The sequence below is a fragment of the Macaca nemestrina genome, chromosome 6 (genome assembly GCF_043159975.1).
Source record: "Macaca nemestrina isolate mMacNem1 chromosome 6, mMacNem.hap1, whole genome shotgun sequence".
Taxonomy (NCBI): domain Eukaryota; kingdom Metazoa; phylum Chordata; class Mammalia; order Primates; family Cercopithecidae; genus Macaca; species Macaca nemestrina.
Window position 1 is genome coordinate 146,734,321 of NC_092130.1, and position 18,370 is coordinate 146,752,690.

Below are 18,370 nucleotides of genomic sequence, written 5' to 3' on the forward strand. Positions count from 1 at the left end.
GAGAATGCACTAAAGTCAAGAATTGGGGTTTGGGAACCTCCACCTAGATTTCAGAAGATACATGGAAATATCTGGATGTCAAGGCAGAAGTTTGCTGCAGGGGTGGGGCCCTTATGGAGAACCTATGCTTGGACAGTGTGGAAAGGAAATGTGGGGTCAGAGTACTCACACAGACTCTCTACTGGTGTACTGCTTAGTAAAGCTGCAAGACAAAGGTCACTGTTCTCCAGGCCTCAGAATGGTAGATCCACTGACAGCTTGCACCATGCACCTGGAAAAGCCACAGATATTCAGTGCCAGCCCATGAAAGCAGCTGTGAAGGAGGCTGTACCCTGCAAAGTCACAGGGACCGAGCTGCCCAATGCCATGGGAACACATCTCTTGCATCAGCATGACCTAGATATGAGACATGGAATCAAAAGAGATTGTTTTGGAGCTTTAAGATTTGACTGCCCCACTAGATTTTGGACTTACATGGGGCCTGTAGCCTTGTTGTTTTGGCCAATTTCTCCCATTTGGAATGGCTATATTTACCCAATGTCTGTACTTCCATTGTATCTAGGAAGTAACTAACTTGCTTTTAATTTCACAGGCTCATAGGCAGAAGGGACTTGCCTTGTCTTGGATGAGACTTTGGACTGTGGATTTTTGAGTTAATGCTGAAGTAAGTTAAGACTTTAGGGGACTGTTGGCAAGGCATGATTGGTTTTGAAATGTGAGGACATAAGATTTGGAAGGGGCCGGGATGGAATGATATGGCTTGGCTGTGTTCCCACCCATATCTCATCTTGGATTCCCACATGTTGTGGAAGGGACCCAGTGGGAGGTAATTGAATCATGGAGGCAGATTTTTCGCATGCCATTCTTGTGATAGTGAATGAGTCTCAAGCGATCTGATAGTTTTAAAAGTGGAATTTTCTTTGCCTAAGCCCTCTGTTTGCTACCATCCACGTAAGACGTGACTTTCTTCTCCTTGCCTTCTGCCATGATTGTGAGGCCTCCCCAGCCAGGTGGAACTGTGAGTCCAATTAAACCTCTTTCTTTTGTAAATTGCTCCCACTCTTGGGTATGTCTTTATTAACAGCATGAAAACAGACTAATACACAGGCATACCATTTTTAACTTTTAATCGCAAATTTTTACTCTGCCTTTTCTGTGTTTAGACACATTTAGATACATAAATACCATTGTGTTACAATTGCCTATGATCTTCACTACAGTAACCTGCTACAGGTTTGCAGCCTGGAAGCAATAGGCTATGGTACACAGCCTAGGTGTGCAGTAGGCTATACCATCTAGGTTTGTGTGAGCACACTCTAAGGTGTTTACACAACAACAAAATCACCTCTCGAAGCATTTCTCAGAATGCATTCCCATCATTAAGCAATACATGACTACTTTTTTTGGTCTATTATTTTGTTCAAGGCCAGCCTTACAGAGTCTGGCAGTGATTCCATTTAAATTAGGAAGTATTTGCATGAAAGGTCTCTTTGAGAAAGCTGGTATAACACTGTAGTAACATTCTATGCACTGATTGTGTCTTTAGAAGGCTATAATTTAATGGCATGAGTAAATCTGCAGTCAGGTCCTGAGCAAGGTGGCCACTTCCCATCATTTAACAATGCCCCTCAGAGGCCTGCCTATTCTTGGGGAGACAGCAGTTCCTGGGCCCAAGCAGTGGTGATTATGGCAGACTCAGCACATGGTAGAGCCAGGGATGCTAAGGCCTGAGGTGCATCCAGGATCTTTATGGGTCATTGTTATTGTTATGGGCTGAACTGTGTCCCTACCCTCCACCCCAATTTATATGTTGAAGCCCTAACCCCCAGTACCTCAGCATATGACTGTATTTGGAGATAAAGTCTTTAAAAGGTGTTATGGACTGAATGTTTGTATTTCCCCAAATTCATAAGTTGAGCTGTAAACCCCCAAGCTGATGGTGTTAGCAAGAGATCCCTTAGGAGGTGATTAGGTCATGAGGGCTTTGCCCTCATGAACGGGATTAGTGCCCCTATAAAAGAGACCTCAGAGAACTCCCCAGCCCCTATCGCCATGTGAAGGCACAGAGAAGATAGGTGTCTATAGACCAGGAAGCAGGCCTTCAACAGATACTGAATCTGATGGTGCCTTGATCTTGGACTATCCAGCCTCCAAAACTGTGAGAAATAAATACTTGTTCTTTAACCCATCTCGTATTTGGCAGTTTGTTATAGTAGCCTGAAGGAACTAAGAGGTAAATTAATTAAGTTAAAATGAGGCTGTTAGGGTGGGCCATAATCCAATCTGACTGGTATCCTTGTAAGAAGAAGACATTTAGAGACACGGAGAGACACCAGATATGTGCACACATGGACAACCATGTAGAGACTCAGCAAGATGGTGGTCATCTGCAATCCAAGGAGACACACACTCTGTACACCTTGATCCTGGGCTCCCAGCCTCCAAAACTGTGAGAAAATAAATGTCTACTGTCTAAGCTTCCCAGTCTGTCATACTTTGTTACAGCAGCCTTGGTAAATGAACACAATTGTTAAGGAGGAGGAAACCTGTTTGACATCTTCAGCTTTGCATCTGCTCTCCTGCATGTAGTTCAAACCTTCACCATAACTTTTCATGTGGCTGTAATTCTCTGTTTCTCATCTTGACCTCTTCCTCTTGACCTTGAGTCCCTGGAGTGGAGGGACTATGTTTTGGTCAACTTGTATTTTCAACACCTAACTCTTTGATTCCATTGTGAAGACTTGGAGGAGCTATAATTGGGCATCTCTGTGACTGTCTTGCTGAAGATAATTACTAATTCCTTTTTGCAGTCATTAAAAGTATATTCATTGAAAGCTGGTTTTGTGCTGGGCACAGCACTAGATTCTAGGAAAACAAAATACCTAGCCTAAGCTTCTGACCTAAAAGAACTTTTGAACTCAGAGGAGTAAATATGGTCGCACCTCCATATTCTTGAGGGATTGGTAATAGGACTCCTAAGGATACGAAAATCAATGTATCCTCAAATCCCACAGTCTACCCTGCAGAACCCACATACACAAAAAGTTGATCCAGCATATTTGTGGGTTTAGCATCCCTTGAATACTGTATTTTCAACCCATGTTAATTGTCGATGGGGAACTTGGGGATATGGAGAGACAGCTGTATTTTTGAAAAAGATTCACCTATAAATGGACCTGTGCAGTCCAAACCTGTGATATTCAGTGAAAGCAATATGATAATGTTATTATGGATAGAACAAATGGCTGTGACCAGACAGGGAAAGAGTGAATTGTGCCCATCTTCCACCTCAAAGAGAGTTGGAGAGGACTCCTGCATGTGCTGTAAAGGGTGTCTTCTCAGATTTACCCATAGAAATAGACAGGACAGTTGGCTGTGCATTATGCAGAATGACAAACAGCATGTCAGGGTATTTGTGGTGCCAATAGTGGCATTTGAAAGTCTACTTTGTGCAACCTAACACATTGACTAGGCCTGTGACCTAGACCCACTCCTAAAGAAAGGGAAAAAACTCAGAGCTTTCCTGCCAGGTAACATTTCTGCCTCCTCCTTGCTCCAGTCTGCTCTGAGAGCCAGCCAAATCTCTTACCAGCCTATCATTTGTCTGACTCAGGCTTTTGTCTGGGATGAAGGCTATTACATTTTGAGGAGAATGACATTTATCTGAGACCCCTGGGTGTCTGTATACTGAGTGGCTGCCCAATGAGCCAGGAAAGCAAAGCGTGGTTAAACATATTGACCTTGGCAGGAAATATGACAGAAAAGTGATGAAACAAGTCTCCATCTTGCTCCTTGCTCCTCTTCCCTTTCTCTCTCTCCCACACCTTTGCTGTGCTTCTCCGCTCTTCACCTTAAATCAGCAACTTTCAAGTGATGGTGACAGAACCAGAATTCAAGAGCATGTGGTCTTCAGAGTACTTCAAAGAAAAAGAGCAAAGGTAAGGGTGTGGGGTAGGGAATTGGATCTGAAAAGCCTCACATGATATCCACAGAGAGGAAATAAATAGGATGGAGAAATAAATCTTATTGAAACATCCCAGAAGACTCATTTGCTGCTGTTCTTCATGCTGTAACAGCAGAGTGTCTGCAAGTGTGGTAGACACGTGCTTGTGCAGATGGAGCCCTCTCACAGAACAGTACAAACTTCTTCTTTCCTGTCAAGGATGGTCCAGGACTGGAGTGAGGGAAGCCAAGGCAGGGAGGCAGGTCTTTTGCCCCATAAAACAACCAAAGTCCCTTTTACTGGTTAATGACATGGTAAACATGGCACGAACACTGGCATGTTTACAATGGTAAGAAATATGTTTACCTGGATCTGCTGGAGGAACTGTGGGATCTAAAAACTTCGGCACCTCCTGGCCTACTTCACAGGCCAGGATGCCTCATTACCACTTAATAAAGTTGTCCAACTTGGACCATAAGCTCCTGGCTTCCAGCCTTCTTCACTGCCGTAAAATCAGATTTCCTTGATTCAGAGAAACTTACCCTAGTTACCAAAAAGAGTCCCCTAATAAAGGGTTTTTGCTAAGATAATTAGATATTACATTAAATATTCTAGAACTGGTGAAGGGTCCACCTTTTTGGAGAACTGGTTATAGGAATGAGAATTGTAGAGAAAAAAACTGGAAAAATAATTTCTTTGGGAAGAAATGTCTTCGAGATAGCCAGACACTTGGTCTTCATGACATGTGGGATGATGAATGTCCCAATGCATTGTCTGTCCTCAATCTATTTCTTGAGTAACAAAGCCAGTGACATTTAAAATCTTATTATTACTATTTCATAGTCACCTTTCTCCTCTGCTTGACTCAGTTTCACACGTTCATCCTAAGTGACTCTGAGTCACACAGCCCACAATTTTCAGTATTGTTCTAGATTATTCTTATAGTTCCTTTCAACTAAAAAGCCAGTGATTCTAGGGTTCCAAACATCCCCACACCATCTGTTCTACTTATCACTTGACACTTGACATGAAGGCTGAGTCCTTTTCAAAGTGTGGTCTTCGGATCACTGTTTGTCACATGTCAATCAAGTGGTTAGCAGGTGGTTTAATCTCATTTCAGAGGAAAATACGTTGATGGATGTACAGTTGGAAATTTTTGAAATGAAAGATTAAGTATTATCTCACAGATTCCTGAACATTATTGTAAGTGTTCTACTTTTTAAGGGAACCCAAGGTTTGCATTGGTCAGCTGACCTCTGCTCACATTCCAGTAAGGACGTGGTTCTGCTGATGGCATTAGTAGGTTACTATTTGTGCTTCTTAAAATTACATTTTTTTCTTGTTATTTTTTCTGTCTGCACTGTATTTCCAATTCAAGAAGATGTTTCAACTATCTGGACTGGTTCATTAGAATGTAAAAGTCATGGCTGGGTGCAAGGCTCACATCTATAATCCCAGCACTTTTGGAGGCCAAGGTGGGAGGATGACTTGAGCCCAGGAGTTTGAGACTAGCCTGGGCAACATAGTAAGACTTCACCTTTACCAAAAGAAAAAATTCGCCAGGCATGGTAGCATGTGCCTGTAGTCTCAGCTACTTGGGAAGCTGAGGTGGGAGGATCACTTGAGCCTGGGAGGTCAAGGCTGCAGGGAGCCATGATCATACCACTGTGTTCTAGCCTAGGCAACAGGCTGACACCCTGTCTCTTTCTCTCCCTCTCTCTCTCTCTCTCTATATATATATGTATACACACACGAGCACACACACACACAGACATATATATATATTCTATACACACACACACATACACACACACACATATATATATCATGGTAAAAGTTAAGTAAAAACATTAGAGACAAAATGATGTCAAAAATAAAAGGTGAACTAAAATATGCACAAGCATGAGTAAGAGAAAAGACAAAAGTGCTGTACCATGATGAACATACAGGATTGCATATATTGACTCTGTGTTCCCTCGCTCCCTCTTCTTTCCCTTCCCTGATGTGTTGTCTATTGTGAAACCGTAAAATAATGACTTGGAACTCATCAAAACCTTGCATAATTTTCAATCAAAACAGAGGACATTTTCTGCGAAAGTAATGAGATTTTTCTGGAGCAAGTGTAGAATCATGCATTTCAGAATAAAACTGATCGATGCCATTTCTAAATTGGAGAAGGGAGGTTTCTGAAATTCCAGTGACAATGACTAGGGTAGGTGATGCATCTTAAAGTAGGTTGATACCAGGAATTGCAGCCATTTCAAGAGAGGGTCCAGATTTTGATGGGGTGAGTGTCACAGGACAATTGACCCTATTTCCCTGAGGCTGAGCAGCTGTCTCCCAGCTGCTCTGTGTTTCAGAGCTGAAGACAGATGTGTGCAGATTTCCCACTGCATATTGGAAAATATTAGATTTTCATGGGCATAACTGCCAGGACGTTGAGACTGTCCCTGGAGTTTTGATTTATTGTTAAATTCCCCATGGACTTAGAAAGCAGATGTGGGTCACCCAGCACCTATCAGGGTATGAATCCATGTCAGTGATTAATCTGTAGCCTTACACTTCCTGTTATGAATTGAAAATCCTTTACAGCCAGGGAATATAAATTTGATTAGGTTGACAATTTATATCTCCCTCCCATATCTGAACCCATAGGCAGAATACAGTAATAATACTGTAGTCAATTTAGAATCAACCCCTTGTATGTCAGTCCTCAGATGTTAATTGGATGTTTCACACAGAGGTCACCTTTGGCTTTGAATGCCTCATCTGTGCTGACTGGCTGTTGTCAATGTGTTGGTTATGTAACATCTATATACTTTTCATACAGTGAGAATCCCTCCTTTTGTGTGATAGCAGTGGGATTCAATGTCCTGCTGTCCAGTGTAGAACTTAAGTTTGGAGTTTTCCCCTTCTTTCTACCATATGGTAGCTATAGCATGGGAATGTAGTTTAGAATCAGCCAATCAGATAATTGGATAACTCCCACCCAGGAATTTGGAATAACAGACAAAGAACAAAGGGTCAGTTAAGAATTAGTTATAGTGGTTTATGGATGTCCAGGAGGATACAAGGTCTGACTCCACCAACAGTGACATTACAGCCAAACTGTTTCTGGTGAAAAATCACTGATTAGTTTCCCATGTGGGACCCTCTATGCAGTTTTTCCTGCATTTTTCCAAGCCTGGTCCTCTAGTTGCCAGTCAATTCTGTGAGCATCTTGTAACTTTTTGATGCAAAACTTTTCTGCCTAAGACATCATGTGATGATTTCTGTTGCTAACATTCAAATCCCTAATTGATACACATGTTTTTGGTCTACATATGGCAGAGAGTAGTGATGATGATAATCCAAAAGGAAAAGGAGGGAGAAAAGGGGGAGATAGAGGAGCTGATAAAAATATGGACAGATACAGAAGATACAGACAAAACCAAAAAGGAGACAGATAGGAAGGTAAAAAAAAAATTCAGATTCCTACAGTTGGTTTAGAAGCACCACTTATTGCCCTTTTAAAAATTCTATTTTCCATGTGTTGATAGTTTTTCTTGAGTTATGGAACCACAGTGACTCCCCCGACAATCTCTTTCATAATTCAGTCAAGAAGATCCTGGAGTGATCAGGCTTAGAGTAGACCAGTGGTCTGCAAATTATGGCCTGTGGGTTGCCATTTGTTTTTATAAATAAAGTTTTGTTGGAACACAGCCCTGCTCATTCATTTCTGAATTGTTCATAGCAGCTTTCAAGCTACAGTGGCAGACTTGAGTAGTTGAGACAGAGATTCTATGGTCCATAGAGCCTAAAATATTTATTACACAGCCCTTTACAGAAAAGTCTACTGGTCCCTGGATAAAGCATCTGAATCTCTGGGAACCGAGGTACAGAACTGTGTTTTTCTTATCTTTCATGCCTCTCCTAGATACCCTTCTTTCCCAGCTAAAGTTTCCCAATGTGGAGGATTAATCCAAGAAGTCTTCTCTTTTTCAGATGGCTAAGATCCATTTTCCCAGAGGATAGGAACAAACAAGGAAGAAGAGATGGAAACAGCTCAATTCTCTTTAATCCTTTTGGACTCCCCGTCTGGGGGCCCAGTTCTGGGGAAGTCTGAAAGCCATGCTTCTGGGCAATGTGCAGAAGCAAAGGACTCAACGTCGCACTGCTAATTATAACAGCTGAGACCCAATGCCAAGTCTTTCCATACTCGGCCTGTTTCTCTACTCGTCACTCTGCCTCATCAGGGAAGTCTTAATAGGATTAGTAGCATTTGAGTTTAGCTTAGAAACCAGAGTGATAATCTAGCCAGCAAACAAAAATTATTAATTCATCTCTTTTCAGTACGTTAAATACTGAGGAGCAACATCTCATTGTACTAGATACACAACATATCACCCATAATGAAGCATGAAGATCCCTGGACTAACAGTCAGCAGACTTTTGCTTTGGTTCTGGAGCTGCCACTAACTAGCTGCATTGCCTTGGGCATGTTACTTCTCTTTTCTGGGCTATTATTCATCAAATATAACAGGGTGAGGAAATGGGTTAAATGGGCTGCAGCTGGCTCTGCTTTTCTTAAAATCCTGTTGTACTGTTATTGCTCATCACACAGGCGTCCTTTCCAGAGATACACATGTCGGTTAGGTGCATAAAAACTGGATAATTATGTGCCAAAGTCTGTCTTAAATGGGGCCATCCAATGATGCAGTTATGGAGCATGAGCATTTGACTGGATTTGTAGGAAGGCATGCAGACAGAGGCAAATGGCTCTGAAAGATGAGAGCCCCATGTCACACAAGCAGACAGGAACCAATGGGAGATGGTTCGGTGGACTCCTGGTTTAGAATCCAAAAATGCTTTTTCTTTACTGCCTAGTTTAAGGTTCAGAATAAAGAAATGCATTTGGGATGCCAACCCCAGATCTGCTCCCTTTGTGGTTCGGGTGGAGTGTCTGAAATCAGCATTACTCATGTGGAAACATTTTGCTCCTTAATACTTTCAGAGTCCTGGAACAGCCTGTGGCAAACCATGAAAGCAGGCAAGACAGAGAAGCTCCATTATTTGCTGAATCCAGTGATTAATTTTCAAGGCAGACTCAAGATTTTATAAGGATTATTCATAAATTTATACAGCTTTATTCCTTTAAGATGTTTATCTCTGTTTCTATATAGAAATCTGGCCTTATTTTTTCAAATTCATCTTTGGAAAAATCAAAGAAATTAAGGAAATATCTTCAAAATTGCATGCAGAAGCCTCCCAAACTTAACGCCAACACCCTGTAGTATCTGGAGCTGAATTCAATGGAGGCATAATTTTTCCCAGTCAATTATTAAAAAAAAGAAATTGTTTTTAGTGATCTATAACCTCTTAATAGGTTTAATGATTCAAATCCTGTTTTTAATTGTTTAATCACTAGCAGGAAATACAAAACAATTTATGCCGACTTGATGTTTTCTTTCTAGTAATTTTCTTTAGTTCTACCCCTTTCTCCAATCCCTGAGCTATAATAATGGCCAACATTTGACAGTGAGTGGGTGCCAGGCACTGTGCTAGGAAGAAAGTGCTTTGCTGCATCAATGTCTCTTTTAATCTTCACAACAACCGTGTAAGATAGATAACATGAGCCTCATTTTACTAATGAGGAAATTGAGACTTAGAAAGGACAAAGTAACAGCTAGAAAGTCAAGGAGATGGAACTCAAACTCAGGTGGGTCTGTAGCTAAAGACGATATGTAGCCATCTATTCATCCATCTATCTGTCCATTCATTAGCAGATATTTATTGCCATCTATCACATGGCTGGCACTATATTAGGCATTAAAAGTACAGTAGTAAGAAAACAAGGATCTCATCATGGTATAGATGGTCTAATGAGAAGAGAACCGCATTAATAAAAGAATACAATAGATAAATATAAATTTTAATTTGGAAAATACTGCAAAGAAGACATTTTAGTGCTCTAAGATCATACGGGACAGAACATATCTAGTTAAGGATGTCTATTGAGTGGGACAGTACATAGAGTACATAGACTATCTGTAGTAACAAATTAATTCTGAAAGCACAGTGGCTTAACACCATAAAGTTTATTCATAACTTGGAGTACTTTTTTTTTTTTTTTTTTGTGAGACGCAGTCTTGCTCTGTCACCCAGGCTGGAGTGTAGTGGCACGACCTTGGCTCACTGCAACCTTCACCTCCCAGGTTAAAGTGACTCTCCTGCCTCAGCCTCCTGAGCAGCTGGGATTACAGGTGCCTGGCACCATGAATACATGTTTTATAAGGGTCAACAGAGAGTTCTCCTCCACCCAGTCACTCAGGGACCCAGGCTGACAGAGACTCTGCCATCATAGCTCCACTACGTAGAACACATGGCCACCAAAGTAAGTGAAGGAGGAGACGAAGAGTAGAATGATCTCACTGAATGTTTTCAAAGGCTAAGCTGAGGAACAGCTTGCCTCACTCACACCCATTGGCCAGAACCCAGTCAGCAGGCGCCAATTTAACTAGAAAAATGTCTAGGACGTGGCATTGTTTCTGTTGTAAGAAATCAGGAAAGACCTCCCAGAAGAAGGACTGGACATGTAGAGGAAGTACCCTGCCTCCTCATGAAGTATCTTGGGACAACCAAATAAGTGGAGGATTTCCAGCTCTCTAAATCCTTCAACTCCCTTACAATTGCCTTATTTGAGCTCAGGCAGTGTTTAACTAGCCAGTACAGTACATACTTAATCCATTAATTTGGTTTATATTTTCCACTTACTTATTCTACCAAGGACAGGCATTTATGGAGTATTTACTATGTATGAGTTGCAGAACAGGCTATATACAAAGATAATCATGGTATTGTTGTTTCACTCAAGGATGTTTGATCTAGTTGGAAAAATAAGACAGATACGTAGAGTATTAAGTAATAACACAATAAAGATAATTTTGAACCACTTCAAAGGTGTAAACAACAGAAAATTTATTATCTCGCATAGAAGACAGTTGAGTGGTTTGAAGAGTAGGTAATTAGGTAGTTTGGTGGCTCACAAATGCCATCCAGAACAAGGTTATTTCCATCTTTCTGCTCTGCCATCCTAGGATTTGCTGTAATGGCCCACTTTGTATGTAAACATGACTGTATTCAGTGGAAGAAGAGAGAGAAAAGGTACATTTCCTTTCTATATGTCCCTTTTCAGGAGTAAGGAGTCCTTCCCAAAATTCCCCAGCAGATTCTCTTCATATCATATAATGTCAAGTCCATGACTAAAATAGTCACTGGCCAAAAGATGAATCTAGTCATATTTTATTTCCTGCGACTAGAACTCACTTTACCTGAAAGACAGAAGAACAAAATTAAGACTCTGTTACAAGGTGTTCCATGCTGGGCAGGTGTATGCAAGCCTACCCCAAAGTCCAAGGAAGCTGAGAGGTCGAAGACAGAAGCTGACATACGCAGTTTCTCTGAAAGAAACATTTAGTAGGAATTTAGAAACAGAAGCCATGTCTGTATCTCAAGTAGTGCTGAAAGGAGATGATGGATCCCTGCACCATTACTCCCCAGAGCAGGAACTTATATATCATAAGGAAGGGGTATGTGTGATTCAGATGGGGTGTGTAGGACAAGTGAAGTATGATAACATCCAGGTTGTTTTAACCGAAGGGCAGGATTTACAGTAAGTACGTGATCTTACCCAAGGAGCAATAAATATACTGGAAATATTAGAGGCCTTCCCAGGACAGGTGTTAATCAGAAGTCAATATGGAAGATTAACATTCAAGGTGGAGTTGCTTTAGCCTCCACAAAAGGAAAAAAGGAAATAACAACAAACAGTGTCTGCCATAGAGATGATGCCAAGTGCTGAGTAGCTCGGATATGTACCATAACAGCGAGAACCCTTTGTGGTATTATCTGAATGAGCCTAGATAAACTTCATGAAGAGGGAGTAAAATAGGAGGACTTTTAAGGCAAAGAGACAATGACTAGGAGAGAGGATCACATGAGAAGGATTGATGAGCAATGGAAGTAACTGGCTAACTAGGGTGGAGAGGTTTATGGAACCCTAAAGAAGGCTGAGCTTAGAGGAACTTAGGGGATATGGACAATGAGGTGATCTCTGCAGGTTCATTCAAAAAGTCTTATCCCATCTTCTCTGGAATATTTCAGAATGAGAAAGTTATCTTCCAGTGTCTCAAGTATCATTGGATTATTTTTCATGATTATCAAATGTTCTCAACTCTCCTGGGATGTTTATTTACTTTTTATAGTGTGAATTTTTTGTGTCAACTTGGCTAGCTTATGGTTCCCCGTTGTTTGGTCTAACACCAGTCTAGATGTTGCTGTAAAGGTATTCTTTAGAGGTGATTAATATTTAAATCAGTAGACTTTGAATGAATTATATTACCCGCCATAATGTGGATGGGTCTCATCCAATCAGCTGAAGGCCTTAAAAGAACAGACTGAGGGACCCTGAAGAGAAAACAGTTCTGCCTCCAGACTGCCTTTAAACTCAAGACTGCAACATCGACTCGGAATTTAAAGCCTACTGGCCTGCCCTATGAGTTTCAGACTTGCCAGCTCTCACGATCACATTAAGCAATTCCTGAAAATCAGTGTCCCATTTTGAGGAATTTGCTTGGATCTTTCAAGATCCCACTGTAGCCAAGCAAGATCTTCAAGAAAACCCTCATCTTGCCTTCATTGTGTGAACGCAGTTTGCCTTGTCAAATGACTAGGAGGCCAGTATAGCATGGTCCCGCTGGGAAACCGGGTTCCGGAGTGTCAGAGCTGCCTCTGCTTCAGGCTTCTTCATGATCTGGATCAAGCTTGTTTGACCTCCATCTACAGAAGTCAACCTTGGTTTCTCAAATAGCAAAATAGGGCTGGGCAGGCTAGCCCTGGGGAAGGTCACTGTGTCCTAAGGCTGGGGGAACCAAGGGAAGGGGTTGGTGTTATCTGGATTTAGAAGCTGGAAGAAGGGACCCTACAGGGCTGAGACTCAGGCTTCCGAGGAGGGGGCACTGCCCAACTAAAACTGATACCTTTGCCAGGGTACAATGAGGCTAATTCTGGGAATATAAAAAGAAGCTGACCTGGAACCAGCTACAGCCACCAGTGTCCAATACACAGTTAGCAGGTCATCTTAATGAGAAAGACTCAAAAGATTGTCTGTGAATACCCTAAATCCAATCCAGGTACACTGGATGCAAACACCAGGAGAAAAAAGAAAGCTTTTGTATAAGGAATTATATTGTCCTCTGTCTGAAGAAAGAAATGATTAGGAAAAATGGAGGTGATCTGAATAAAATTTACAAAAGGAGAATTCAGACCAACCTGGATGATGTGTTTCAAGCTCTGCCCCAGGAGCTTGAGTGTCTATTCCTTGTGGCAGGAACATTCCTAGGAGATTGGTGCATTAGGTTTTACGTTGTTGTCTCTCAGCTCCAACTCACCCTTCAAAACTCTGCCCTGGGATGTTGGAACTCAGATTCTGCAAATTACTTTTCTCCTTTGTCAACCCATATTGGGTGACAGAAGAGTGTCCTGGATGGCTGTAGAAGACACTTGCTTTTTTTTTTTTTTTTTTTTTTTGCTCGTTGTTTTAGTGTCATCTGAGCAATGGCCCTTAACCCTGGTAGCTATATAGTTGGTTCCAGGTAAACTTCTTTCTATATTCCCAGAATTCTTCTCATTGTACCCTGCCAAATGCATCAGTTTGAGTTGGGCAGTGCCCCCTATTCAGAAGCCTGCAGGGTCCCTTCTTCTAGCTTCTAAATTCAGATGACACCAGCCTCTCCCCCTTGGTTCCCCCAACCTTACAAGATGGTTACTTCTCTGTGTTGTGTAATTTCTTTTTTTCTTTTTAATTTATTTATTATTATTATACTTTAAGTTCTAGGGTACATGTGCATAACGTGCAGGTTTCTTACATATGTATACTTGTGCCATGTTGGTGTGCTGCACCCATCAACTCGTCAGCACCCATCAACTCGTCATTTACATCAGGTATAACTCCCAATGCAATCCCTCCCCCCTCCCCCCTCCCCATGATACGCCCTGGTGTGTGATGTTCCCCTTCCCAAGTCCAAGTGATCTCATTGTTCAGTTCCCACCTATGAGTGAGAACATGCGGTGTTTGGTTTTCTGTTCTTGTGATAGTTTGCTAAGAATGATGGCTTCTAGCTGCATCCATGTCCCTACAAAGGACACAAACTCATCCTTTTTTATGGCTGCATAGTATTCCATGGTGTATATGTGCCACATTTTCTTAATCCAGTCTGTCCCTGATGGACATTTGGGTTGATTCCAAGTCTTTGCTATTGTGAATAGTGCCGCAATAAACATACGTGTGCATGTGTCTTTATCACAGCATGATTTATAATCCTTTGGGTATATACCCAGTAATGGGATGGCTGGGTCATATGGTACATCTAGTTCTAGATCCTTGAGGAATTGCCATACTGTTTTCCATAATGGTTGAACTAGTTTACAATCCCACCAACAGTGTAAAAGTGTTCCTATTTCTCCACATCCTCTCCAGCGCCTGTTGTTTCCTGACTTTTTAATGATCGCCGTTCTAACTGGTGTGAGATGGTATCTCATTGTGCTTTTGATTTGCATTTCTCTGATGGCCAGTGATGATGAGCCTTTTTTCATGTGTCTGTTGGCTGTATAAATGTCTTCCTTTGAGAAGTGTCTGTTCATATCCTTTGCCCACTTTTTGATGGGGCTGTTTGTTTTTTTCTTGTAAATTTGTTTGAGTTCTTTGTAGGTTCTGGATATTAGCCCTTTGTCAGATGAGTAGATTGCAAAAATGTAATTTCTTATAGTAAATTCTCTGTGTTAAAATGTCTAGTGTGGTTTCTGTTTTTCTGTTTGTAGCCTGATGGACACAAATGCTCAATGACACCAACCATTAACATTATCCAACAAATTATCTCTCTCTTTCTCTCTCTGTTGCTCTCTCTCTCACACGCACACACACACGCACACAACCACCATGCTTAACACACACATCTCTGATTAGTATTTGTCTTCTCACATAGCTTTGCCGACCAAGAGAATTTGTTTTTCAGCAAACATCTGTAATACATGTAGCCAACGTGAGCGTTATATTTTTCATTATAAATGAATACATTAGGATGCTAGTTTTTGTACATGAGTCTCTGAAAGCCTTATTCTTGTGATGGAAACAGATCCATTCCTGGGACACTGGCAATGAGTTTCCTGTACTTGAATAATGACTCTAAACATGTAATTCCACCAAAATTGTAACATCCTGACCAGCTGACCAACTTCCTTTCATGTTTCTTCATTCCTGATTTTGCCCTGTACTGGTGGAAAGCGTGAACCCATTTTTCTTCAAATGGAAATACCTAATGTCTAGAGGCAATGTTCCCTTTCTGAACACACTCTGATTCTTTTTAAAACTTATTCTTCAGTAGAATTTCTCTGGAGAGCATCTGAAAAAGCCCTTAACATGAAGACATAAACAACCAATACAGCTAAACTACCTCATCTCCAGGTGTATTTTAATTTTATTTGTATATTAATAAATCTCTAACTGGTTTAAATCAAAGAGACTAAGCCTTGATTTTAGAATCTCAGAATTCACTGTGCTTAGTACAGGGAGTATTTTTCATTGGGAAGAGGCAGGAGAGAGGTGGGTCACATTTCCACTGCTCTCGAAAATCATGCAAACAGTTGCCTCCTTTAGCTGCTCTTTAAGTTGGCACTGATACAAAGACACGTTCAGTTCAACACAGTTCTTGACTGTCCCTTGGCCAGATCATAACTGATCTCCTTTTGGCTTAGGCCACAGCAAAGCACCATGGGGGAGGCCATGGGGTACCTACACATCTTATAACGGCCTCCTTTGTAAAGCTAAACAAATATTTGCTTCTGCCTTGCAAAGTTGCTTCTGCCTTGCAAAGCTGAGTCACAGATCTGGCTTTTACACGTATATTCATATGCATCTGCACCTCTACTGCTCACACTACTGGCTGTGCCAACATCCTAACTGGGCTCTTGGGCCCAGGGCAGGCAGGATGCCGTGACAGTCCCAGTGTATCCAGGAGCCAGATGTCCTCAGGTGTCCTTTGTGAACTTTCACAACCAGAGACAACTGTGCAGAACTGGGACTTCATCACCTAAATGGAGGTTGCCTGGGGCAGATTCTAGATGTTTTTAATATTCAACCCATAGGTAAAAAGTTATGCCCAACTGTTATTCACATTTTTGAAAACTAGACATAAGGAACATTCTGGAGCATATGTGAAATGATAACCAAGTAAGATTTAATAATAAACCAATGTTTAAAATGCATTTAATGAGAAATTACTGGAGGGAAGTAAAAGAAACCTATATTGAAAGACAAGGGACTCTTCTCTCTGGTCCAGTTTTCTACTTACTACCCATGAACTTGAGCAATTTACTAAACCTTTTCAGACTGCCATCTCTGCATGTGCAAGATCATACATGCATAGACTCCAGACTCCAGTGTTTTGTTGTTCTTAAAAGTTTTCATACATGTTCTCTGTATTTGTTTGCTAAGACTGACATAGCAAAATGCTACAAATGAGATGACTTAAATGGGGAAATTTATTGTGTCACGGTTTCGGAGTCTCAACGTCTGAGATCAAGGTGTTAGCAGTGTTGGTTCCTCCTAAGGGTTGTGAGAGAAAGATCTGTTCCATGCCTCTCACCTACTTTCTGGTGGTCTGCTGCAACTTTGGTATTCCTTGGCTTGTAAATGCATTACCCTCATCCCCGCTTTCAGTTTCACATGGTGTTCTCCTGTGTGCATGTCTGCCTCTGTGTCTAAGTTTTCCCTTTTAATAAGGACACATTCATATTGGGTCAGATCCCACCCCAATGACCTCATCTTAAGTTGATCACCTGTAAAGACCTATTCAAAAGTAAACTGAGGCACAATACAGTTTTAAAGAGTTTGAGCAAACAGCAATTCATGACTCAGGCATGAGTCTAAACCAGAAGAGGTTCAGGAGCTCTACCAAGGGAACACAAGGGGTGGGGAGGCTTTTACAGGACAAACACAGGTATAAAGCAAGTAAAATAGTTGATTGGTTACATGTTTTTAATATTCAACCCATAGGTTAAAAGTTATGCCCAATTGTTATTCACATTTTTGAAAACTAGACATAAGGAACATTCTGGAGCATATATGAAATGATAACCAAGTAAGATTTAACAGGCCTGGTCTCTGTTTTCATTTACTTTAACAATCCCTATTTTTAAATAGGTCATACTTACAGGTACTAGGGATTAAGACTTCAATTTCTTTTGGGGGGACATAACCCAACCCATAATACTTTCTGACCCCAATGCTTGAGGGCAGGCTCCCTGGCAGCTCTCAGACTGACCTCCTTCTCTCTGTCATTGACCCATTAGTGATTTCTTGGAAGATATCAGTAATGGGCCAATGGCAGAGAGAAGGAGAGATCCTTCTTTGCAGAATCCTTCTCTGTAGATCCTTCTCTACAGGAAGGCAGGAGAACTCATTCTGGAAAGACAGATGGAGCCCAATTCTTTCCAGCTGTATAACACAAGACAAGTCACTTTACCTCTGCAAGCTTCTGTTACCTCATCTATAAGATGGGATCATAGGTTTGCTGACAGAAGTCAGTGAGATAAAGCAAAGTAGTACTTGGCTAACACATGATAAGTGCTTAACAAATTATGGATATTATTATTTATTCCTTTTGAATCAAGGAGAGGATGGGTCAGTGATTCCTAACCCTGCATGCACCTTAGAATCATCTGAGGGAAGCTTTTAAAAACTGCCCAGGTCCCAATACAGATTCTGACTCAATTGGTCTGGGATGAAGTCCAGGCACTAATATTTTTAGAAGCTCCTTGGTTTAATATGCAGCCAGGGTTGAGAACCACTAGAATAGATGACAGGATTGAAAACACGAATGGAAAGTCTCAATGCAGTGGAAAGTCAGAGGCTGATTTGTAGTTACTTAGCAAGATGGCCCACGTCATGGGGGATGCGTGATGATGAGAGCCAGAGACAGCTCTTGGAAAACCTGTGAATTGGGTGACCTAGATTTCAGAGCCACTGCTTGCTTTGTGGTCTCCTTGTGACATTTTCTCTGGGCCTCCCTGATGAGGGAACATTCCCCCACTGAGACACTGCTCTGGGCTTTCCTTCCCACAGCAAAAGCCCATCCACTTGCTCACCCTCCAAACACAGGCACCATCCTCTCCCCAGCTCCAGCTCCAGGTCTGGGAAGAAAATCCTCAGTTACTAAGAATAACAGTTTGACGCACTTCCCTTCCCAGGGACATCTACCTTTTAACGGTGGACATGATAGAACTCAAGGAAGCCTCCAGTGAGGAAGGTTTAGATGCTCAAGGGTAGACTTGTATCATGGAGATGGCTGAGTTTTTAATTCCCTACTAGGTGGGAACTGACTGCTCGGACCG